A 25,515-nucleotide genomic window follows, 5' to 3' on the forward strand; every position below is an offset into this window, starting at 1 on the left:
CTTGAAGCCTGAAGAGTAAAAATTCTGTTCATGACCATTATCCAGAGTTGTCCCTAGCAGATGTTAAAAAGATTTTATTCTTGTTACAGATCAACCTTTGAGATAAATTCAACTGTTTGCCCAGGAGAAGCTCATCTGACCCTTTTGGTTAGCAAAGGCATCTGTCACCTTGAGCCAGGTTATGGACTTAGTGTGGTGATCATGAGTGTGCCTGGGGATGGGCTCTGGGGTTCAGCTGGAACAATCTGATAGCTCTCAGCAAGACTGAGCTGCCTTCTCAGCTCTGCCACTGTGTTCAGTGCTTTTAAACCCTTAATTTTAAACTCTAAATCAGTATGTTAGCACCTGTACAGCATGTGGGACCAGTTTTTCAGGAGCTGTCTCTCCAGAACTGGAAGAAACAATTTGATCTTCCCCCTCTGACTTGAGGAAAGATGATATTTTATCCAGCCATTCAGATGCACCCTCCAGCAACCCTTCACCAATTATCTTGGCTTTGGGGAAATGTAAGCGATGCCTCTGGTGTTCTGTTAAGCAGAACCCTTTCCAGAACCTAATCGAACACAATTCAAAATGTGATAAAAACCAAGTTTAAAGCAAAAAGGCTGAAAAGCCATCTGATGCTGTAATCACCCCATGAACCTTTCCCTCTTCATTTGGGTTCATTATCCCACCTGAGGAAGCTTAAAATCGGGCTCAATGCAGATGTTATCAAATGTGACTGCATATGATATGCAGAACTCTATCCTGCCTCTGTCTCTGCTCCATTTTTATCTTTGGGGTAAGATAGTACTCTTGTGATTTATGACACAAAACATTTTCTGGCGGCAGAAAGGATCAAGAGTAGGTGGGGCCATTATAGCTGTTACCTAATTACTTTTGAATTTTGGAGACGATTAAAAAAAACAAAACTAAAGCAAAAGAAACAAAAAAGCCCAAAAAACCAGCCTTTTCATCTGTGGGCTTCTGTTTCCATTTTGTGTTGAAAAAGGAATGGTCTATAATAAATAGCTGGCTGTCCCTAAACAGCATAATATCCAAGCACTGCAAATCAAGAGCAGAACTTCCCAGTAACCTCAGGAGGGACAGGCTTTTTAATCCTTTTAGTGAGACCACAAAAGAAGCTTCTCCTTGCTCTCTGGTGGACAGCATGGACAGCTTTCCTCCCAGCTGCCAGCACACCTGCTTTTGTGAGGTGGTGCTGGAAGGGAGCAGGCACCCCATCCTTTGTCTTCTCTGGTGGTTGGATCCCCACCAGACTCCCCTGAAATTAACTGAACCATGGTGCAAGAAAGGAGGGGGTAGAGGGGACACACTTACACCTAGTAGCAAGTGTCTTTGCAAGGCCACAGTGGATAAAAGACAGCTAAACATGGGAAGTACTGGCAGACATCAGAAACCTCATGTTACTCACAGCATTATTTTTTTTTCCCAAGAGAGGCAACGTGTTAAGTGATGCAATGGCCCATTTGTTGGTCATGTGAACAGGGCATGGCCACAGCAGCAAGCCACATCTGTGGGTTGTGTAGGGGGACTCAGGAGAAGGAACAGTGTCACCATCTGAAAAATCCTCAGCCAAGAACATAGGGCTGTGAACCCTCTCCTGCTCCCTGTGCCTTGGTGTTGGGTTTGGTGGATCAAGGAAACCCATATATCACAGCAGTGAGCTGAGGACAGCACGTGGGTGCCTGGTGTGACAGGGGGATGTCTGTGCACAGTGTAACCCAGGCCTGACTGGAGGTAGGAGCCTGCATGTCTTGTACTCAATACAGAGGGGAGCAAGTTCTGTGTTGCAAGTTCTGAAATGGTTGCAATTGGGTGTAGTAGGGCTATGCACAGTGTGCCTCTTGCATTAGCTGCAGCCAGAGAGCAGGAATGAACTGGCCATGAATAAAAGATCTAGCATATGTTGGGAAAAAATAGCATAAAAAAAAAAAAAAGGCAATCGAGTGGTTATGGTCCTTGAGAGATAAGCTTCCTCTGCAATGCAGAAGCAAGTGAGATGGCTTTACTCTTTTGTTTGATCAAGAAGTGCATTAGTAAAATTATGTGGTTTATTCATTTTCCCTTATTTATAGTAGCCTGTGAATGAGGCATGGCCAGTCTCTCCATGGGAGAAAGCTTAGGGCATCAACAATCTGTAAGCATTCATAGCTGTTGAACTTTAAACTTGATGGTGTGTGACTGTGTAGAGAGGAGGAGCAAAGACTTTATCTGTCCCTCATTGGCCATAGAAATCTTGTGATGAAAGTTCAAATCAGTTTACCTCTTTTTATAGACTTGAGTGAAGTTTATAAAGAAAAATAGGCCTAACTAGAAAACAGGTCCTCCTTGCAATTTCTGCTTCTTGTGTATTCCTACAGGGTCTCCAGCCTTTTCATTAATACTGAGATATTGGAACTAAACCTGAGAAGCTTGCTCACACATCTTTGTTCTGAGAGACTAATCTCCAGAAAAACTGTAGGCATTGCATGGTCTCCCATGTGTTCTGTACATCCTGGACAGCAAGGGCAAGTTGGCTAATGGCTGGCAGACCTGCTGCCGGGGCTAGGTGCTGAGCAGGACAAGCTCCCACAACTCAAGAGGCTTTGCATTCAGGCAAGAGGAGGGTTCCACTGGTTTTGAGGGAGGCTCTCAAGCTATCTTTAGCAGAGAGATCACTGCTAATTTGCAATTCCAGAAAAAGAAGCATCCCTCTTGCCTGACTAGTGCAGTTCATGTCCTTCTGTTTCTCTCAAGGGGCTGCCCCCTCTGCTTCAGATGCTACGTCCAGTCAGAAACCGTCTGCCTCTCCGAGTTAACAGTACCTACTTAACCCTTCACACCTTGCTGGGAGAACATTATCCTTCTGGACTGCTTTTAGAACACCATTGGCTTGCCTGGATCTACATGTGGCTTTCATAAGCTGTTCCAGCCTGGACTAGGTGGTGTGCTGTGGTTGTAGTCTGCTCAAACACTTCCTAGTTTGACTGTCTTCTGTCCTCTTATGGAGAGCTTATTTTTTGCCTCCAGCCCATTAAACTGTATTATCTGTGTGCTAAACAAGTAGTCAGCCTGCAGAGGTAGGATGGATTGTTTGTATCCTGACTGCCAAGAGTTTGGCAGTAATAATTAGCAGTGATTAATTAGATGAGGTGAGCTTTATATGATAATACCAGTATTTACTGAAGTTGTTTTACTTTTGAGGCTCATGAAAGATTAGAAAAGATGTCAATCAGGATTTCTGCAGTCCTTGTTTGAATGCTTTGTTCCTGACAATCTTCCTTCAATTTGGAAGACCAGAGAAAGACTTGCATTTACAATGGTCAAACTATGTTTGTCATGTTCCTCACTCATCTCTTGTTTTGCAAGGGCTAGTTTTGAGTATTCATTGTAAAGTTAGACTCATAAGCTGAGTCAACTGCTGTTATCATATGTTTTTGATAAGCTGCCCAGGAGACCAGTTCCTCTGGTTGAATGCACAATTACTGAATACAGTGGTATAAATGAGCAACAAATGTATCAAAGGTCCTAGCCTGTTTTATCTAGTACTAATTTTAAGAATTAAAATCACTGAGACTTGCCACCTTCCTTCCTTCCTTTAAATGTAATAGTTTTCCTCCATGATCTAATAGCCAAGATATTTTATACTGTGTGTTTATTCTTATTGTGTTGACTATAAGAGAAAACAACATGAAATTTCTTCAGAATAAGAATGTATTTCTGGATGTAATGACTCTTTACATTCTGAATAGCAGTTGACAATGCAATAACTTGGGATTTCACAAGGGTGGAATCGTTCTTGTGAGAGACAGAAGACACTCACTCAAAGTGGAACAAGTTATTTCACATGATTGTCCTGTGACTGTGTGGTCATCCATAGTTAATACATCTTGTGGGTAGGGCAAGGTTTGTTTTTAGAAGCAAACCTAAATACAAATAGGAATAGTGTAAGTGACCAATCCAGTGATACCACTCCTGGGGCTTCAAGTGTCCAGGGTTATTCTGTGGCCTTATACTGCTCAAGGTTGAGATCCACATGATGGTTTCAGTCACAAGTAGCAACACACTGGGAGTTTCACCTTCCCCTCTTATGCATCTCAGAGAATCTCTGTTGATGAGTGAATTAGATTAAAAAGAGGAGAAGGCTGAGACACAGTGCCTGAGGTGCCTTTCCAAGAGGGAAAAGACTTGATTCCTGCATCTCCAGTTTATCCTAGTGGGGTAAAAAAGCCTTGAATGGATATAGGCCAGCCTTAGTGCAAATCATCACCAGTCCTGGAATTTATTTCATCTACAGACTTCAGAGGTCAGTGTTTGCTCATGTAGCTCAGAAGAAGTCATCTCTTCACTTGCAGGGTTTCCTGGGTTATTTCTGTGTCCTGTGTGCAAGACATCAGAACTGCATGCTGTGGTCTTTGCTGGTCTGAAATATCTGTGCTTGTGTGAACTGGAAAGCAGCAAAAAATGGAGCAGTTGTTTGTCAGAAGAGCTGATAGACCCCAGCATCACTGTGTTCAATGCAAACCAGTATTTTGCCCTGTTGTGTTAATTTGGTGCAATTTTGAGTTCAGCAGGAGATGCAGTGTTAACTAGACCCTTGTTTTCCTGTTACATCTTTAAACAGTTAACTTGACACCAAATCCTGCAGCACAATTATCTCCATTATCAATGGCTTTCATTGCTGAAATGTTTTTAGCCTTGTAGGAAAATACACAAGAAAAAGAAAAGAATCCACTAGCAGATAAACATAAGGGCTTAAGTAGGGCTTTCACTACAGCAGTTTTTCTTACTGTCTTGTTGATCTTACATTGATGTTTTCTGCCTGGGGTGTGTGTAGGCAAAAGCCTCCATGAAGCTGTGTCCTAGCTGGTGGTGTCTGTCTCTCTGAGGTGGAGAATTGAATAAGATGATCTAGCACTGCAATTGAAGTTTGCTCTTTCTTTTGTTAAGACAGGAAAAATGTAAATATGGGAGCTGACTACAATAAAGAAATTTCCACCTCTGACATCCACTTGCAGGTGTAGCCCTCTTCTGGAAGATTAAAAACATAGCGTACTCAGGTCTTGTAAAATCACCTCTGTCCTGAGCTGTAAACCCCACTCCTTTCCTCTTGCTTTCTGGTTACAGGCTTCAGGCAATGTTGCATGTATTCCAGATGACTTGGACAACTAATTATGATGCTTACAAAACTGGAGACAGAAAAAGAGAATTTTGTCAGAGGAGAAATGCAGAAGAAAGAATGGCATCCAGCTTTTGGATGGCTGGGATTTAACTGATGTTGTCAATAGGAGAGACTTTGCATTCTGTGTTACTGGCAAAACTTTATCATTGCAGTTTTCATTAGTGGGAAGAATGGAAACAAAAAACATAGTCACTTCTGATCCTTCCAGACCATCCATCATCATGGTCCTTCAGCCCTTTTGTGTCTTCTAGCTAAGCAATTTCCAGAAAGTAGTGATGACTTTATGCATTTAAAATTTACTGGTCTGTATACTTTTATAGCATCTGCTATGCTTTATTGTAAATCTCCAATTCTTAGAGTATTCTTGGTTTGGGGTTTTGAGGGTTTTTTTGTTGTTGTTTTAATTTTTTGTTTTGTTTTTTCCCACAGTAGCCCATAAAGGTACCCAAAATCTTGGACAAAAAAAATTGATTAATTCTCTTAGTTTAAAATACCAAATTATATAAAGTTACCTATTTCCTGTTTGTTTGTTTGTTTGTTTTTTCTTCTCAGTTTTATGACTACTGCTTTTGTAGGTCTCTGTGTAGTGGCCTGAGTTGGATTTCATTACCTCAGAAAACAAACTCATGCCCTTACTGTGGTGCACAGCTGAGTTTAAAGTTGTGCACATTTACTGAATGGAAAATGACAACTTTTCTGAGAAGAAAATAACACTTTTTCAAAATTGTGATAGTGTAGCATGTTTGCAGTATTGATGTGACTCTGGTTAAAGTGTTTCAGTAACTTTCTTTTCTATATAGTTTATGGATCAGATTCCATTAGATGTTCTTTTTACCTTTACAAGCTGATATTTTAGATAAATTGAAGCAAAGTTACTGAATGATTTAGCTTACTATGGTGAAAAAAAATAAGGACATTAACCTCTTTGCAGCTAACACATTAGTTGGTATTGCCTAGCTTGTATATAAATATGTCCCAAAACCCTCAAGGCAAAAAAGAGCAAAAGCTTTTCAGCACCTGGCTTGTAGCAATATGCTGGGATTTATGGCAAAATGTATAAAAGGCTGCAACAGATCTATAAAGTCTACCAGCAAAATCTGAAGTTGTTTTTTTGTTGTTTAAACAACTTCAAATAAACATGGGCCTCCCCTCAAATTTATGGCCTCATTTGAAGTGCAGTTGAATTTTATTTTTCTTGAGACTTCAGCAGGCTTTGGGTCACAGTGATATTTTAGAAGGTAAGCATTTATCTTCAGGGGACACGTGTTAAGAGAGAGGGAAAACCTGTTGAATCATATGCTTCATAACTATGAATGCACTGCAAGTTTTCCCATGGTATTTATGTAATTCTTTTCACATCTATTTGTAAATCACTTCAGCAATGAAGCCTCTCTCAGCTGCCTAAGGAAAACATCCCTCCCACATTTTGGTAGAGCTCGCTTTCCCAAGGCTGTGTCCATGCTCCTTCTCTCTTGAGTTGAAACATTCTTGATTATATCTTGTGCTGACAGATTGTACAACATCTCGCTTGGAAAACCTGAGCTGACCTTTGAGGACATGGGGCTGCTGGCTGTCTGTGGAATTTGTTTATAAGTATTATTTTCTTTCCTCTCTCAGGCTAGCCTTAAAAAGCCTGTGCATCAGCTGTGATGCTCTCCTCTTGAATTCCTGTCTTCAGGGAATGATGAGCTCCTTACTACACTGATGAGGAATGGAGGGATGGCACTCCCAAACCAAATGATCTACATTCCTCCTTATAAGAGGAGTAGCTTGCTAATTTTAATATAAATACCATTTTTGCTTGCATGTTTTAAAGGCGATCAGTAGCATCAGGCACAAGGCCACAGCTCTGCAATTATGCACTTGGATTATGTATTCCATTCTGTGCTTGTATTGTGCCAGCCACAGTGGGGTCTTTCCCTTGACTGAAAAGTGCCACTGTGTTCTAACTAATGAATAATTGTTTCATTACTTCAAGAGTCAGAACCTTTAGTGGAGGATTTGCTGACTGGCAAACATATTGTTCAGCTCTGCATTGCCATTAGGGAGACTATACCAGGCTTTTCTATGTCTTTGTACTGAGATGAGAGACTCGAAGCCATTAATTATCATAATAAATAAGGAATTAGGCAAACAAGTTGGACTTCTGTGCTTAATGGCTGTTTTCAGGATTCTCCCCACTGCTCCAGGCAAGTGAAATAGATGATGAGGTCTTTCCTTTGCTGGTCATAGCCTATGTCTCTAGATGACATGAAGGGCAGGAGGCAAAGAGGGAGTGGCACTATGTTCATCAGAGCTTGGCTTTGACTTGCCAACCACACAGCTGCCCTCCCAGCAGCCTGCCAGGGCATACATGGGATGTATTGGCTTTCTTTGCCTTGGCCACCTGAGGGATGCTCCGCAACACCAAGAGGCAAGCTGCTGTCAAAAGTTAAACAGGGATGTGATACTAGTCTAAAAAGGGAAATTCCCTTCCTGGTTCTGCCACATGCTTCTGGTGATGCCTGGGACAAGTTGCTTCTCTTAGAGTTCCAATTTCCACTAATGTCCTACCAGTTTGCTCTGGTTCCTCTCACAGATGTTCTCTTAGGGAATTTGGAACATTTCTGTGCTCTACTGATAAAAAAGTTTGCTTCACCGCTGCAAAATGGCACTTAGTTCACACTGATGTGCTCTTATGGAGGTGAAAGACTTAAACTCTGCAGTGATGCACTTCTCAGGAGTTTCTATCATGAATGAAGAGGGGCAGTGATTCTGCTGGGCTTTTATGGTGCATTAATTTCTTGCTGCACAGATGATTTTGAACAGCTTGGAAATTGTTTTCTTGTGACTAAATCTTCCTTTGCCAGAGAAATGCCACTTTTCTTTCTGGTATTTTTCAATTCACTCTTCATCCTGGTCACAGATTTGTATTTCTTTAGATTTATTAATTGAAGTGCGTGAATGCTGATTTGATGGGTTTGTCTCTGCTATGATTAAAACCTGACTACTCTCCAATGAACTAGTTAGCATGGGATATATTTATTTTTTTAATATAAGATACAAAATGGAATGGAATATGAGTGAGATGTGCCATATGGTGTTTGCGTTCTATTTCTTATTCTGTCAGCTGTGAGTCCACTCGTGTGCCTGGGAGGTGATTTCTGCAGGCTGTCCTGGATGTGATGATGTGTGAGCAGGGTATGGCCTGAGCCCTGTCCCCAGCTGAGGGAAGATCACACTCTTTTCCAGTGCTGGTCCTGGCATACAACAAAAAAATGATGCCATTCATTTTCCTCCTGTCATTTCAGCAACATCACCGTTGCAGCTGTAGCCCTGATTTCAGCCTAGAAGGAAGGCAGAGGAAGACAGCAGAAGATGGACTGTGTTAGGGTCTGAGCACAAACCCAGAAACAATTGAATTGCTTTCTCTTGAGTCATCCCTACATGTCAGCTGAGCCCAAAGAGCTGCTCCAGTGTCTAGAGCAGCCTGCCAGGAGTGGTGGCAGCCAGAAGGCAGCTACTGCTGTAATTTATGTTGAGACTCTGTGAACCCTGAGGATGGGGGAGCCAAAAGACAATAGAAGCTTCTTGTGTGTTTTTTACCTTCTGTTGGTACGAGGCAGAGTTCATGTCTGGAGTGTGGCTTTCCTGGTTTGGGTGCCATCAGTGAGACTTCTCAACCCACACTGAAAAAAAAAAATTATAAGTAAATCTCGCTGAGATAAAAGACAGACAATTGTTAGAATGCAGAATTTCTTTGAACCAAAACATGTTTTCCGACATGCCTTAAAACTCTCCCTTGAAATCCAGTTGAGCCAGACTTCAACAGATCAAGCTTATTTTCTTTTGGAGAGTTTGCAGACTTGGAGCAGTTTGGGCAGTGTTTTGTCATCTGTGATGTGAACACGTAAAGCTGTCTAATGACATAAAGCCAAATGAAGCTCCTAGTTTGCAAGACTCTGCAATTGAATTTTAATGAATTTTGTTACTGACTGTGGAAGGCAGAGAATAGCTCAGTGCCATGTAGTCCTCAGCAGGAAATGGTCCTCTGGCTCTGAAAGTAGTTCTGACCTTTCAGTGTATTTTTCAAATACATTTTGATTTCAAAATGAACTGAAGTAAACTGAACACGTAAGTAACTTCTGCTTATGAGAATTACCACACTAAATTCATGCAAATAGAGTCACACAGATGCATGAAAGTTTACAGGACATTGCTCAAAAGGAAAACGGCTCTGGCACCATTTAAAGGTGCAGATACCCTACTTTGTAACCAAAAATATCTTCAACTGAACCGTGACCTTCACTGGTAACCTCTGGTTTTGTTTTCAATATATGCTGTTGTGCTCAGTGGTGGGACAAAAATTTTCCATGAGCAGAATTCAGATGTGCTGTTTTAAATGCATGTAGCAGAATAAGGCTTGTTGTATAATACAGAAAGGACAACTAGTCATATTTCAAACTTTAGTGGGCACAGAAAGGAATGTAAAATTAGACTTTATTCATTATTTAGCTACTTTTAAATATTTATGACTAGCTCTAATTGTACTTTATTTCCTTTTATTTTTTGAGAGTGCCAGTATAGTTAGAGTCTGTAGAAGTGGTACTTTGGAGCAAGAGCAGAATTGCTGACGTCAAGTGTCTAAAACCTGAGAATAACAAAACCCCCTGCTTTCTTCATCCATCTTATGATTTCTAAGCCTTCAGATGTTCCCAGTGTTTAGTGGTCCCACTTCACATTTTCTCTAGGAGAGCTAAACACTTTAAAGTTTAGCACTGTTAATTTTCCTACTGGCAGGTGAGATGTTCATGCGATGGTACTGATCCAGACACTGGGTCCTTTAGCATCCTTGTGGGAGTCATAATAAAGTTCTGAGAGCTGCAATAACATGTTGGAAAGCTCTCATTCCTGTGGCAGTAACTTGGAGATCCTCTTTAAGTGTCTGAATAGTGATGACAATGCTGAATATCTGACTGTGGTTGAATTCTTTGTCTAGAATGAGTGGGGAAAAAGGAGGTAATCCATTTTGAGGGTAAGATTAAAGAAAACAGTTTAATGTTGTCTGTTTGCTGGTCTTTGAGTGTAGGCTGGTGGGCTGCAGGGAGCTGGTCTCTTCCAAAGAGAGAGCAAAGGCTTTTTGTAATACAGAACAAAAAGGTTTGTGGTTCTTGCAAGGAATCAAAGACTCAGTGTGTGACTGTGACTGTTTTGCCTCCTGTCTCTCAGGCTTGGGAAAGGGACTCAGCTCTCAGATTTGCCTTTGGACTCCTCTCTGCTCCAAAACACAAATGAAGAACACAAATACCTATTTCATCTATTACCCTTTACTGGCCTATATGTTAAGAAAGTCCCCAGGTATTGCTGTGTTTCTGTTTCTCTGAGGGCATCTAGGCACAAGTTGGCTTGCTCCAGAGGGGCCTGTGGGATGCAGAGCAGTGTGCTTATGTGCCAGTGCTGGAAGGGGAAGGATAAAGACATTTCCTTTTTTTTTTTTTTTTTTGGGCAGTTAGTTGTAGACCACCACATTTGGCCTCAAAAGGCCAGATGTGTGGAAGTCATAGTTCTGGGAAAAGCTTAAGTGGGAAAAGTCTTGGGAGAGTTCAAGTGAGAGCTTACAAGAACTGGGGCTTCCCAACTATAAGGCATGGAAGTTCTGGAAGCCAGACTTTGCTCCTGCTCTTCAGAGAACTTCTTGTCTTCTTAGAAGATTTGGGTTGGAGAACTGAGTAATGCCACTGGAGACCATATCAATTAGAGAAGCATTTTGAAAGTATGAAGTGCTATAGAAGTGTGAAGTTCTATGCAAAATGAAAACAAAATTGGTGGATATTATGGCACTGATATTTCTGTGTCTCATTTTCCCTTCTGTAAAATTATACCCCATGATTTTCTAATGTTAAGATACCTAGAAAAGTTTGAGAACTCTGGAAATGATCCCACAGTAGTGCCCTTGCAGAAAGGCAGGGAACAGGGTCTGGGAGGTGACACTGTAAAATAAGAAAACATAGCTGGAATGTTATACATCTAACAATGACGAATGCCACTCTCCCCTTTCAGCTGAATGATACAATCCTTTTATTTGATCATTGTCCTTTTTTACTGTATCCTTTAGTGTTTGTCAAAAGTACTGCTGTTGTGGTGTGCTCTGACCGAGTTCTCCACCAGGGCAAGCAGAAGCCCAGGACATGTTCTGCAGTGTTGGGAAGCACAACAGAGCATGGTGAGCCTGGCTTAAGCGTGTGGCTTTCTAACACTGGCTTTATCCTGCTGCTCCTGAATGTGAAGGCAGAAGTGAGAAACGTGGGCAGGCAGAAAACAAGTGTGTGCTAAAATGTGCTACTTCTTCCTGAGGGGCTGTGAGGAAGCTGCTGTGTGCATGCTGCCTCTGGCATGGTGGAGTTACTTCAGCAGAGAAAGGTATTGGGACTGGGAATCTCTTGATTAGCAAAGCAAGAGAGCAGCCAAGGACTGTAGAAGCTTCCTTGTTTCAGGGCATGATTTCTTGCTTCCTTCATACCCAGCCTTTGATTTTCATCCTTCCCTGAGAGGGCTGGGAGCTCCCTTGTGCTTCAGGAGCACACTCTTTCCCTAGTCTCCTGGCAAGGAGTTTGCCATTCTCCCATCTTTGGTTGCCCTTGCTCTACTCAAGCCTCCTTCATCATTCCCACTTCTCCTGTGCAGGGTCCCTACCTGTCCATATTACTCCTATTTCCCATGATAAGAGTGCTAATGGGCACTTTTAAATCTGTGCTCTGTGCGTTCTGTGTCTACAACTTGAATCAATGGATAGTGATGCAGCTTTGTTGAAATCATGGGGGGGGGGGGCAGGTGACCTGGGCTTGCTGAACCTCCTGTAGTGGTTAATGTGCAGCTCTGGCAGAGGGATGCCAAGATGTGACAATTGTAGCTGAGGCAGAAGGTGTATTGTGAATCACCATTTGTGCATTTGTTTTAGCCTGCCTGATCCTGTAAATCAAGGTTCAGCGTTGTGGAGCCCGAGCCCAGTGTTGAACCCTGGAGATTACTGAGTAAGTATATTCATAGGTACTTTGGCACTGGTGTTCATATCAAAAGCTATTAAAAATAATGAGATGCTGCAGCTTTACTAATGATTTAAGAGGTTCTCCTTGCATCTCACTGTGAGGTTGACCTGATGCAGCCATCTTCATGATAATATCTCAGTGTTTTTTCTTTATGAGTACATCTTGTTCTGGCTCTTGCTACAGAAATCTGCCCTTACCTCTAAGGTCTGCAATTGTTGGCCTGTAATTAGTACCAGTATTAGAGTGCTGTTACTGCAATGGTCTGAACTGCTGGCTATTTTTAGGTATGACGTTGCTCAGGTTTTAGCTGCATAACTTATTTCTCTCATCATGAATCAGCAGGCCACCGGGTATAAAGTAATGCTGTTTTTTGGAACAACCAGTGCAGACATAAGTGGATTCCAGTTAGCCATGTTTACACTAAGGTTATCTTTATATGGAGACAGGGGTCTAGTTCCAGGCTGAGGGGGAGTGTGTCAATGTTGTCTTCTGGTAGCTTGAAGTACTTACTGAGCAGCTGCCTTCCCCATGGGCCAGGTAGTTGAGTGGAGTTACACTTGATCTGCTACAAGATCAGGTACATGGCACGCACAAGGGTTATGTAGGGTAACATTTACCATAATGGAAACTGAACTGTTTTTGAAGAAGCTAAACACTATTGAAGTCTTACTGAGAAATAGCCAGGTTTATGCCTTATGGAGGACTAATATCAGGAAGCCTGATTTGATAAAAGTTTGGGTAAAAAATAGGATGTATGCTGTGGCTGAACCCTACAGCTAATGTCTGACTTCTCTCAACTTGCATTTCCTCTTTAAATTGTAAAATGTTGGCTCTCAGGTGGTTGTAGTGTCCTTGAGTCCTAGTTAGAATTAATCATAGACTGTGGAGCTTTCATAGGTAAGTGGCAGCTCCATAGTTTGGAAATCTTTGAATGCCCTTAGGTCTTATTCACAAATGAAATTGTGCTGTCTCAGTGCTGTCATTAGAGAAACTTTCTTTAAATCAAGACTAGGAGATGCTAAATGTAAAAACCCACTGAGTCTGGTGAAGAAAAAAGCCATGAAGCTATTGATACTGAAGTTTTTAAGACTTTAATATCCCAGAAAGCAGGCTGGACTACATAAAAGCTCAAGCTGAGTAAGAGGTAACTAAAACTAAAGTAGAAACTGTTTCCATCTGTGATTTTAGAATCATGAAAAATACCTTAGAAAGGAAGGCACCAGAGCATAGAAATAAGGAGGCCACCTCCAATGTGGATGTTCCCTGCCCAGGCGTACTAAGCAAGTCATCACAAAGAAAGGTAGAAATGGGGTCAGAAAACAAAATGGGTTTCAGCCTAAAATAAAGCTAGATCTGAGGAGGAATTTTCATAGAAATGCAAATACTTGGAAGGTTTAATTTTAAAAAAGTCCCAGGAGTGAGGGTATGCTGTTTATCAGTGATAAGATGTTGCAATTAATATGAATTATTTCTTATACTTTGATAGCATTCAGAGGTATCAACAACAAATGAGCATTGGTATGTTTTTATATAGAATCTGTTGTTGGCTTACCTATACTGGCTGGGTAATTTCTTTAATCTTAGGAATGTTATGAAACTTAATTTATATATATATTTAAAGAGCTCTTATGTTCTTTGCTAAAAGAGGGCATCAAAATAAAAATAATGATAACACATTTTAATATTGTTTTTGCGTTTTGTTGTTTGATGAATCTCTAACCTGTGACCAATTTCAATATCCTGTTTTAGCTTTTTGCCCTGTGCTTCAGGAAGAAACTTAGTGATAGTTTTAAGACCTGCATTTCTACATAGTGACATTTTAAGGCTTTACTTGCATTTCAGGGAAAAAAATACATGCTGAGATATGGCTGATCAGGGCTGAAACTGCTGCCTCCCATGAGCAGGCAGCATGAGGCAAACTGTGGGTCTGAGCCTTTGATCCCCAAATCCAGAGGGTTGCCAGCAGCTTTCCCTGTAGAAGACATGCATACATCTTGCAGATGGAGAGAGGATGTTCTGCAGATGGAGAGAGGATGTTCTACCCCTTTTGCAGAAGGTCTGTATCCAGCTGTTAGGAGAGAGAAGACCTAGCTAAACATTGTGATGTTCAATTACAAAAAATGAAGGTGTTGTAAGAGTTCTGGTGAAAATGGAGTCAGGGCAGGCCTGAGCACATCCAGCTGTAGCTATAACAGCCTCATATCCCTCAGTCTGAACGTGAGGTAACTGCAGGAAGTTAATAGCACTGATAAAACTATCCTGTGAACACTCACACCCAGGACTGAAATGCTAATGTGGTTGTTCACAGGAATGACAAACTGTCTTTCTTTAATAGAAGTCTGTAGCTAACAGAAGGGAAATATTTCTCAGGCCAGTTTTTCTCTCTCTGAATACTGAGCAATCTGCCCTCCACAGGAAAGCAGAAGAGAAACCCTCCAAAAATTTCATTGCAAACTAAATCGAAGTGTAGGGGCTTTTAAAATTTTTTTGTTGTTATTCTGGAAATACCACTTCTCTTTAGGGAAATAAATGTATATTAGTTGGTCTTGTCAGGAAATGCTGCTGAAGATCATCAGCTTTTTTTAACATTTCATTTCTAATTGCATGCATGTGAAATTTTTAGACCTCTGTGAACTTTCTCAATGATTAATATATCTCCTCCTTTTGCCCTGCCACACACCCTGCTTGTCTTATGTGAACTGAATCTAGCAACTTCTTTTTCAAACTCTGGAAATTGTGTACCCCTGCTGGGCCTCAGGGCATTCCCTTACCTCATGGTACCTCAGCCCCAACTTGAATTGCACCTGGTTTAGAGCCTTTGCTTAGTGCCTTTCATCCCCTTCACCTCCTTGTCTGTGTGTATTTGGGAGGGCAGGGGGATCAAGAGGACTTTGTGAGGACCACGAATGCCTCCCCTGCTCCCTCATGCTGCCCCTTGGCCTCTGCTGCAACTCCTGACTTCTGGGCTTGCTGGGTTTTTGCCCTTCAGAGGCTACCACAGACTCGACTCACCCACCCTCTTTCTTTCTCTGCTTCCTTCTATACTAGAAGGTGTGTAGGGCAGACACCCCTCCTGTCCCGTTCCTGCTGTGGCTCTGTCTTGAGAAGTCTGTGTAATTTTATGCCAGAACTCATGCATTTTGAGTTCTTGGCTTTCTTGGCCATTGGAAACCCCCAGGACTGTGCTGTATAGGGGAAAAATCAGAGTCTCCTGGAATGGTGTAGAAAATGAAGGCTGCTGACTCATGTTGGGCTGCTCCAGAAATTAATACTGGGCCTTGCCAATCAGTCTGCCTTTGTTCCGTGACAAAATGCAGCTTGGGGATTAATATGGTGCAGGGAGACAACTCCAGCTGCTTCTCATTCCCTCACTAGGACCCCATCTGTCTAGCTGCCAGGTTGTGATACAGTTGTATTGCTTCCACTTACACTCTTTTCCTGATGAGACACAGACATCAATTACACATATGTTGTTTCCAGTGTGTGGATCTGTCTTTCATGCAGTCCCTCCTGAGGGATTATTGACATTGCTCGGGAGCATGAGAAATAGATGGGACTCTTGCAAGCAGCCTTTCTATTAATCTATGGAGAGATTCTGAGGAGGTAGCTGGAAAATTGTTTCCTCCCCCTTGGGGTGTTGTGTGATTTATGAGCTCTCTTCTAATGGGTTTTCGTTTCTTTTTGATTTCTTCATTAAAAGGTGCATCACACCGGTCTTCTTGCTCTTGTACATGGCTAATATGCAGCTGAGCAAGTTTTTAAGTGTCATGTTGAGACTAGAAAATAGAGGAGAGTGAACTGGCTCATTCTCAGTTCAGATAAAAAAGGATTTGGGAAAAATATCCTGAATATGCCTGCCTCTTTTACCCCGTGGCAGTGGTTGCTCCTGTGGAGCACTGAGGGCCATAGTTAAAGTCCCAGGTACAGTGAAGAATCAGCATGTGCTCATTTTGTTGTACTTGTTCTATTTGTAATAATTTACTACCATTTACTGCTAATTCAACATTGGTTTGCAATTAATTATATTCTGAGTTGTTTCTTAGTTGCTCTGCTAAGGACTAAGACAACTATCTTGCTTTAATCATTTTATTCTGTATTTTGCTTTCTTACTGAAGGCTCTAGACTTTTCATTAGGTTTTTAAAATCATGATGTTGCTAGATTACAAAACTGCCTCATTAACCCATGTTACTTTTAGTAGGACACAGGGACAAGATAGGAAGTAACAGGACTTCCTGTACAGAAATGGGGAGCTAATGTATTTAGCAGAAGCAGAACCATGCCACTGAACCAAGGTTTTACAATATGTAGAACTTTTAATTCTTGATGATGTGAAACTTTTTACATTAATATATTCTAAACAGGTATTTTTAAAAGCCTAATTATTCCCTAATTTCATTTTTCCAGAGTCCTTATCACGACAAGATCAAAGAAAAAAAACTCACTGGCAGTGTTGCGGCTCTGTCTTCTGCTTGTGTGTGCTCTCCAGTTAGCAGAAGAGTTCTTAAATTCATACTTTACCAGGTCAACCCTTTTGTGGAGAGATGATGTGATGCTGACTTGTTAGGCTAATTGGTCTATTTTGGTCTATTTTAAAAGACTTGAATTATACTCTGAGGCATGCACAGCATGTCAATAAATAGCAATGTGGTTGTCTGCAGATTATTATTTTTTCCTTGGGGTTTTGTTTTTTTTTCAGTTTGATTACTTATACTTAATGAAGGAAGCAGATTACTTAAAGGCTCACAGGAATAACCAAACTGGGTCACTCTGGTAGTTCACCAGCTCTAGTTGTCATCACAGCTAAGTACATAAAAGGGAAGTATAATAATATGCATCATAGAGTATACTCCATAACTTGTTTCCACAAAAAAGACTTTTTTAACCTCTTCTGTCTCTTCCCCTTCTCCCATCCAGTTGTGGAGATGTGCTTTCTAACATTCCTTTGAAATTTTCTATCTGTAAGCTGTGATACTGTTCCTGTTGTCATACAGAATTGTTTGGTTCCACAAGTCCTGCTTGTTCCCCTGTCTGAAGACATTTCCTAACCCTGCAGGCTGACCACAAACTTTGGTGGCAGCTGATCCCAAGGGAACCACAACAGGTACAGGGTGTCTGAGAGATGGCTGTGAAGGGAGAGGAAATGTCTTCAGTACAGAAAGAAACCCTGCAGGAAAGCTAGGAATAAACAGATCTGGGAATTAACCTTGCATAGCAAGGAAACCAAGTATCAAATTGGGCAGGATGAAAACGTCTTTGAGTTTTATGTTATCATAGAATGGTTTAGACTGGAAGGGACCCCAAGGATCATCTATCTCCAACCCCCCTGCTATGGGCAGGGGCACCTTCCACTAGAAAGAATATTCTTTGAATATAATTCTGTGAGATGACAGTAGCAGCTGTCTCAGGCTGAGAGGACATACTTTTGCTGCCTGTTATTCTGTAGGAAACCCACCAGCCTCTTGTGAACATTTTTTTGCCAGTTCATGTTCATCAGTCTTTGCTGCATTCCTGGCTACCTGTGAATCAGATGTTTGCAGCACAGTATTTACATTTCCCATCACCCAAGTCAACCTAGCATGATTTTAAGGTGCTTGATCTCACCTAGAGCATTTGACAGCAAAAGGTAAAGGCTCCATCAGGTCTCTGTTTACAGAGACATAACAGGAGACAGCAAGGTGTTGAAAGGTGCTGCTGCAGGAGGCATCTCCACCAGAGCTGAGCCTGGCAGTGCTGTGGAGGCTGTGCACTTCAACTGCTCCAGCTGGGAGGAAAAAAATCCCAAATGCAATGGAATCAGTTTTGTTTTGTTTTGTTTTGATTTTGGTTTGGGGTTTTTTTGGTTTGGTTTGGTTTTTTTTTTTTTTTTGGTACATTCCTGTAAATAAACAGAATTGCATCAAAATTCCACAGCCTTGAATGCCAGAAGTGTCAGTCAGTATCCCAAGGCAGTGTCCTCACTCACAGCCCCAACCCTCAAGACAGGGTCTGACTCCAAGGCTTGCACTGACAGCTGCAGCAGTCACCTTGTCCTGTGATTGTCCAGCCGTGCTCTAGGTTTCTTCTGCTACAAGCAGCTCTCTCTCCAGGCTTCCCATGCTGAGTTATCACTCACACACACATTTCTGACCAAAGTCATTCTCTGCAGAGCTTCATGTGAGATTCAACAGCCTTTGACTTTCCCCTTGTTAGGGACGGGAGGAGAGGTGAATACATACATCTGGATACAAAAATACAACATCTGTTGGGGACTGTTTAGCTAGCTGGTCCCCCAGGCAGCTCTGCATCTCTTTATCTCCCTCCTATTTTTTAAAGTTTCTCTGACTTATGTATTTTCTTGATTTTCCTTTAATCTTTTTAGGAGACTAACTAAACGATTTGCCCTCAAAGGTACCCGATACCACCAACCCCTCATTGGTTTTGTGAAAGGTATGTAAGTTTTGTCTGAATTTAGCTGGAAGACTGAGCACTTTCAGACATAAATATGTTAAACTGATTGCTTTAGAAATACCTGAATTTATTATTTTCAACCAAAACTTTTCAGCGATTTCTGGCTGGCTTGCATCTCTTGCCGGGTCAACTGAAACTGCACTCTTTTTTTCTGCTAATGAACTGTTTGCTGGTGTACTAAGCCAGTCTTTTATATTAGTCTAGTGTTTCAGCAATTTGAAACCAGCTATGCCTTGATAAAACACTCATTTCCTAGTTTTAAAATCAGTTTTATTGATTGATTCAAAAAAACTGAGAAATTTTATAAATTTTCCACCACTGTTATGGAGACTGCTTTGGGAAGATGTCAGAGTTTCAGTTCAGAGTATTATCAGTTAAAACAGGAAATTTGTGCAGTAAACACTCATTAGAAATTCAGGAGTACTTATTGAAAGGTTAAATGATCAGGGGTATGCTATGTATTTCCCTCTGCCCCTGCCCTAAACTGCCCTACCCAAGAGAGTGGAAGAGATGGATGATGTTTCCCAGACAGATGTATCCTGAGGATGAATCCCTTTAAGAATTAGTTCATAATAGATCTGTGGCTTACAATTTCTGAAGTAACCTTTCTTCAAAAGGTTTTTTGTTAGGCAAACAACTTTTTCCACCTTTGATAAAGGTGTTTTTTTTATCTATTTCTTTATTTTCTTGTTTCTTGTATTTATTTTGGTGTTACTAAAAGGAGCCATTACCATTTGAATGACCTTAAATGAGGCACTTTGTATAATGACTGAAGAACAACAAAACCAAAGCAATGTGCCTCTAACACATACCCCAAACACATACCCATTATTTAAAGATATTTCAAAGACCTAGTTAGATCTGGCATCTTTTAATTAGAAGCTAAACACTGAGCTGTAGTAATGCCACAATCAACTTGGACTGTTGCTAATGAATCCTCTGAATACATTTTTATGCAAAATGTTACTACCCAATTGCTGGAGGCCAGGGAATGCTGGGGAACCATACAAGCAGTTGCAATAATGTGTGAGACTAATTGCCTCTTAGAACTTGGCCTTAACAATGTCTCGGTTTTCACCAGCTTGAGAGATTGATTTTTCACAGAATCGTAGTTGGAAAATATGAAAGCAATCAAGCATGATCTGTTGTTCCATTTTCAGCAACTGCTGAGGCAATGGTGCTGCAGACAGACTCCAGTTCCTGGTTTAGTTTAACTTTGTGACTTGAGTGAGTTGTTTCTGCCAAGATACTCCGCAATATTCATTGATTTTTAGCTACATTAGAGTGTGGAGGCAGGAAGTACAACTTCTTTGTGGCAGCATTGGGATGTACTACATCCCCTCTGCCAACTTTTGTACTCAGCAGCCATGAGTCAGGCCTCCCAAAGTAATGAGATTAAAAACAGTGACTTCTTATCTTTGCCATCTGTCTTATGAATTGTCAGGTGAAACTCTTGACAGATTTTTAGCTTTTCTTTGTAATCTCAAGTGTACACTTAGAAAAAATACAAAAGCTGAGAGTCTCACAGTTTTTATCATTGCAGGGCTGGAAACACTGAGAAACTAAATGTCAGGAAATATAGATATGATCATGAGACTTGACAGGGCTGTGGTGGGACAATAGAGCCCTCTCTTGGTTCTCCATGCAAGCCTGCAGGAGGGCTTGTACACTTCTCCCAGCAGTATTAAGGGATCAAGGCCTCTAAAACCCAAGAATGCAAGAGGATGTGAGTCAGGAGTGACTGGCAGGTAAATGGCACTAAAGAGGTACTTGGAAGGTTTCCGTGGGATCCCAGCCACTGCTTGCCCAAATTCTCCATATTGGTGAGCTGTGTATGGATGGGGAGTTGAGGAAAAGACCACCTTCTCAGCTGTACACAATTCCTGTCAAAAATTGCTTATTGGCCCATGAACAGCTGTACTATGGAGGCAGGTGGTCTTCACATCCTTCTTCTGAGTGATGTGCCATGAGAACTCTTCCTCTTGACTTATGAAAGGGCATGGTCTGTCCTGACCCTTCTCTGTGATAGTTGTGTGGTGTTTATCTGCTCTTGAAGAAGAGAAAGTAATATCTGAATTTCCTCTTCTGGTAGTGAGTGTAGGGATTTACTTTTTCTTTAAACTGTGCAAGGTTAGGAAAACTGTGTTTACAAGACAGCTCCTGGTGTTCAGAGCTGGGTTTCAACCACTTGTCAAGTTGAGCTACTGGGGCAGAAAAATAAATCCTAAAATTAGCAATAGTGCTTTGCTGTTGCATATTCTGACTACCTCCAAATTCTGTAGCTGTTTCCAATGAGGAATTAAAACTAAAAGGGTTCTGTTAACCTTGTGTAATTCTTACATGATGACCAAATAATAGATGATTGGGCAAAATGCCAAGAGAGAAATTACCCTTGCCATTTCACAGAAAAAAAGTAGAAAGTTGTTACCTTTCTCAATTTCCATGATTGCATCACGTTCAAAATTGATGTTTCCTAATGTGATTTTAAAAAGTTGTGAATGTACCTCTCTGTTTCTGAAAACCTGATTATTTTATCCCAAGGAAGATCTGTGCATCATCTGATTGACACACATTTCAGGAGCTGCTTGTGTTCTGCTGAAAAGTCATTAGACTAAGGATGAGAAACGGCACATGTTAGAAACTCAACAATGTAATTATGTGCAAGAACTCTGTTAGTCCTTGGTGATCAGCTACAGTCTAAATCCAGTCCTTGAGGACCTGGACAGTCCTACCTAATGAGTTGTTTAGCCTGACTCTCTGCTGAATCTCTGCTCTGTAGTCTAATGCTGTGTAGTGTGCTCCTACGCTGTGGGAAATGTGAAGGCAGCAGCTAAAAGAGCAAGTGTGTGATAAAATTGTTTCCTTTCAGTATTTGTATTACAGTTTCACTTCCTTTTTTTGGATCTGTACGAATGGAAAGTGTCAGCTTTGCATGCAGAACTCAAATATACTCTTCTATCAGCCAAGCTAAGGCTTTGTGATTTGTATTAAAAAAACAAAACCCCAACAACCAAGTATTTGGTGGTTTAGGCATTTTGGTTCTGATGTACACCTGCTCTTTGGTCCACCCAGGCACGTGGGACTGGGGGAAGTTGAGATACAAGCATTTGGAGCAAGATGTGTTGTCTGTGCAGAAAGTTTGATGTCCCTCCTCCTGATGACACTTTTGCTTGGCGTCAGCTCTCTTGCTTCTGTGCCATGTGTGTGCATTTCCTACTGCTCTCCATTGGCACTCTGTGTGCCAACAACCAGCAGCTGTGGGATGTTTATGGAAATATGTTGGCTAGAAGGGAGGATGTCAAGGAGGGGAGGCACAAACCACAGTCAGCATGCAAAGAGGGCTTGAGAAGAAGAGGTGGGTCATTGCCTTCTGTTTCTGTTCTGGCAGGTGCGTCTGCTCAGATATACAAGAATTTATTTATTTTTTTTAAGCTACTTGAGGGGTAGAGCAATGAGAGCTTTAATGTTACCAAGGAACTGAGAAGATCTGGACCTGTGCTGAGATTTGCAGTAGGTATCGTATTCAGGATATGCCCAGATAAATGTTTAAGTGGTAAACTGTCTGTTCTTACTCCAACCCAGCATGAATCCTTGGAGAAAATAATGTGATTTCAGAAGACTAAAGAAATTCAGGGGGGAAATGGTAGAATTGGCCAAAACAATGGGAGAACCTTCAAGCTATCTTTTGCTAGAAGAATGTTGTATCTTTAGGTAAAACGAGGAAGCCTATAGCAAACCTGCTACAACTCTGTTTTTGATGTTATAACTCACATGGATTGTTTTGAAAGTGTCTGGCAAAGTTATCTCTGTTCTTATACCTCAGTCCAACAACCAGTGGCTACCAAGTCTGTTAAGAAGGATGGAATCTAACTTTTGTTTAATTACTGAGGATCCCAGAAATGTTCTTTACAGGATTACTTTTAGTTATGTTAAACTGCCTTGAATTAACTATCATTCTGCATTCCCTGTTGCCCTTGTTGTCTGTCGAGTCTTTAACTTCTCTGAGCTTAAGTTAGCAAAATTTGTATTCTTATAAGTTTTACTCAAAATTAAGTTATAGCCAGTGTGTAATTTTTTGGGGTTTTTTTGTGGTTTTTTTTCTGTTTGTTTGTTGTTTTGTTTTTTTGGTGGGTTTTTTTTTTGGTATTTTTGGGGGGGTTGTTTAATAACTAGCCGTTTTAGCCATTTCTCCCTGTGCATTTGATTTGCTCAGGTGGAGTTCAAGCCACCCCTCCTTGAGGCTGGTTATTTTGCTAGTATGGGAAGTGCTCATTTATGCCCTTCATCAAACAAAAACCTTGGGAAAAACTGGGATACTATGTTGAGGTGAAGGACATTGTACCTTTCTTTACCCACACCTAATGTAAAGAATCCAGGCAGTCAGGAAGTTGGTGAGAACAGATGTTTCGGCAATGCAGATTCTAGTTATGACTGGAATAACTTCAGTGTCTGCCTGCCAGGGTGATCAGCAGCAGACAGGTGCTTCAGATATTGCCTCAGGTTCTGCTTTTGCAGGTGACACTGGGCAGCTCAGCTGGGAATCTTTCCTCTTGTACTGGCAGTACCCAGGCAGATGGCACAAAAGTGGCTGGAGGGGGTTGTTGGACCTGTGGATTTGAGGTCCCTGAGGAAATGACATAGAAGAAGCTGAAAGCAAGTTCAGGTGCTGGGGAGGCCCCTGAAGCAGACATTTGGCTGCTCCTGAAGAGTGGGTCCAAATAGGACTGACAGATAGTATTTTGGGTTCCCACATACTTACATCTATATTTGCCTTTTCTGTGGCAGTTCAGGTATGGGAAGCCCCTTTGCATATGTGGGACTTCGGACAGATAAGTGAAGAACCTTACAAAATCTCTTTGCAAAAGACTGCTATGAAAACTTGTGGCAAGTTTCCAGCCTTCTGCAAATCAGCAAAATTATATTGGTCTATTCATTCTTGCCTTTCCTAATCCCTGAGAGGGATTTGTTACCAGACAAGAGCCTAAGTCACAGACTCAAAAGACTTGCAGCTGAATTTTATCATTGACTGCATTGCAGCTGAATTTTATCATTGAATTTTATCATTTTTATCATTGCCTGTTGGTAAGCCATCTGCAAATAAATAATAGTCTGTAATTTGGGTTATCTCATTTAAAGACCTCTATATCCAATGCTGAACAATGAGTTTAATGCATATGACACAAGGGTATCGTGTAGAATAACTCAATGTATCTATTGATCATTATTGAAGAGCTCTTTTCAGATGTAGAGTGCTTGTTAATAACTAATTAACATTATTTAATTGTCCTTTCAGCCATTAAAACTCCACTGTCCCAAGTGAAACCAAATCAGGCTTTTATTCTAACCTGTAGATAGAGAATAGTTTTTGCAGGCATAACTTTATAACTTGCTATTTGCTCTCATCTGATCCACTTACTAGCTCTTGGCAGCAAATTGAGTTAAATCCCATCTTTCTCAGTAGCTCAGATGTTCTTAGACTTCATCATGAAAACCTGTGCACACAGTTAACACATGAGATTCCCATTTTGTTTGATGGAGCAATTATTCCACTTCAAGCAGTTGAGGGGTGAGAGCCTTACTCAGTAAGTAGGAATCCAAGTTAAAAAATCAATATATGCAACACTCAGTAGGAAGTTTCTTAGACTGGTAGAAGAGGAACGTGACAGATTGACTGCTTGGGCAGTAGCTCACCTGTTGCAGGTATCAGAAGGCCACAGAGCTCCTTTCTCTGGAGAAGGTGCCTGCTTTGGCAGCTCAGATATTCCCTAAAATGGCTGGTGCTTCATCTCTGCACTTGCCAAGACACAACAGACTAGGATGACACAGGATTTTCTTTCTTCTTGGCTTCACTGTCTGAAGACAAGTTCTAATTCATTTGCTGAGAACAAGTGTCAGAGCAGACTGTGGAAAGTGGCATAAAAATACCCATCATTATCTGTAATTTCACTGTGATGTTTATTACTGTGTTTCACAAAAGTGATTTCCTTTATGAAGCAATTTCATGCCTTACTAATTCCTAATGCGTCTTGCTGCTACCTTCATATGTACAGTTTTAGAAGACATTTCCACAAAATCCTTTTCAGTTCCCAGATTTTAAAATATTCAGTATACTTGAGTGGGAATGTCATCGGGCTTTAGAATCTATAGATCTGCTCTGTTTACTTTTAAATTTCTTTCTCTAGAACTACTCAATTACTAGCAAGCATGGGATTGATACTTTTCCAGCATGCTGGAATTCAGTGAACTCGGTTCAGCGAAAGTTCACTTTTCGGGTGGCTGCTGTGGGAACATACTAAGTTGGAAGTAGTTTTTGCCAGTTTTCTATTTTCTCCTCCTTCCATGTACTTAGCTGTTTCAGGGTCCATTACACTGTGCTGAAATCCTTTCTCTACAAGCTGGATTCCTAACTCCAGGTGGACACTGTAGACTCATTTGTACGCTTCCAGGTGTTGTGGCTGAACTTGTGTTCTAAGCAAGAGAGCAGAATCTTGACCCAGAGCTCTTTGGAATCAACTTTTCTATTTATTCCTATTGGACTTTATACAGAGTTAAAAGCATATTCCAGTCAATTGCAAAAGCAGCACAGGCCTATCCCCATTTTTCCCTGCCCAAATCCTGGCACAGAGCAGGTTGTCATAATTCCTTTCATCCTTCTGCCAGTTTGGGGCTTTTATTTTGTTTATTTTTTTTCCCTTTAGCCTGGGTGTGTGCTGTCTAATGTTTCTGCCATGGGATGTATGTTTTAGAGTAAACAGGGTTTGTTTTAGTTCCTCCAAGATAAATTACCCGTAAAAAAAAAAATCATTGTTTGAAAAAGCTAATTGCACTTTGTCAGTCTAAAATGCAGCAGTTGTTGTGTCTCTTTTCAGAGCTGGATG

The 25,515-nt window shown here is 41.1% G+C and overlaps 1 protein-coding gene across 1 annotated transcript in view; it reads left to right on the plus strand.

Moving 5' to 3' along the window:
• Positions 1-1,686: 1,686 nt before the first annotated feature.
• The window catches only part of TMCC3 (transmembrane and coiled-coil domain family 3), a 91,645-nt gene continuing 67,816 nt past the window's right edge, over positions 1,687-25,515 (plus strand). Inside the window, exons 1-2 of the mRNA XM_030445123.1 lie at positions 1,687-1,740; positions 12,102-12,174. The gene's annotated coding sequence lies outside the window, so the exon portion shown is untranslated. The remainder of the gene's footprint in view (positions 1,741-12,101; positions 12,175-25,515) is intronic.

Source organism: Calypte anna, chromosome 1 (assembly GCF_003957555.1).
Source record: "Calypte anna isolate BGI_N300 chromosome 1, bCalAnn1_v1.p, whole genome shotgun sequence".
Taxonomy (NCBI): Eukaryota; Metazoa; Chordata; class Aves; order Apodiformes; family Trochilidae; genus Calypte; species Calypte anna.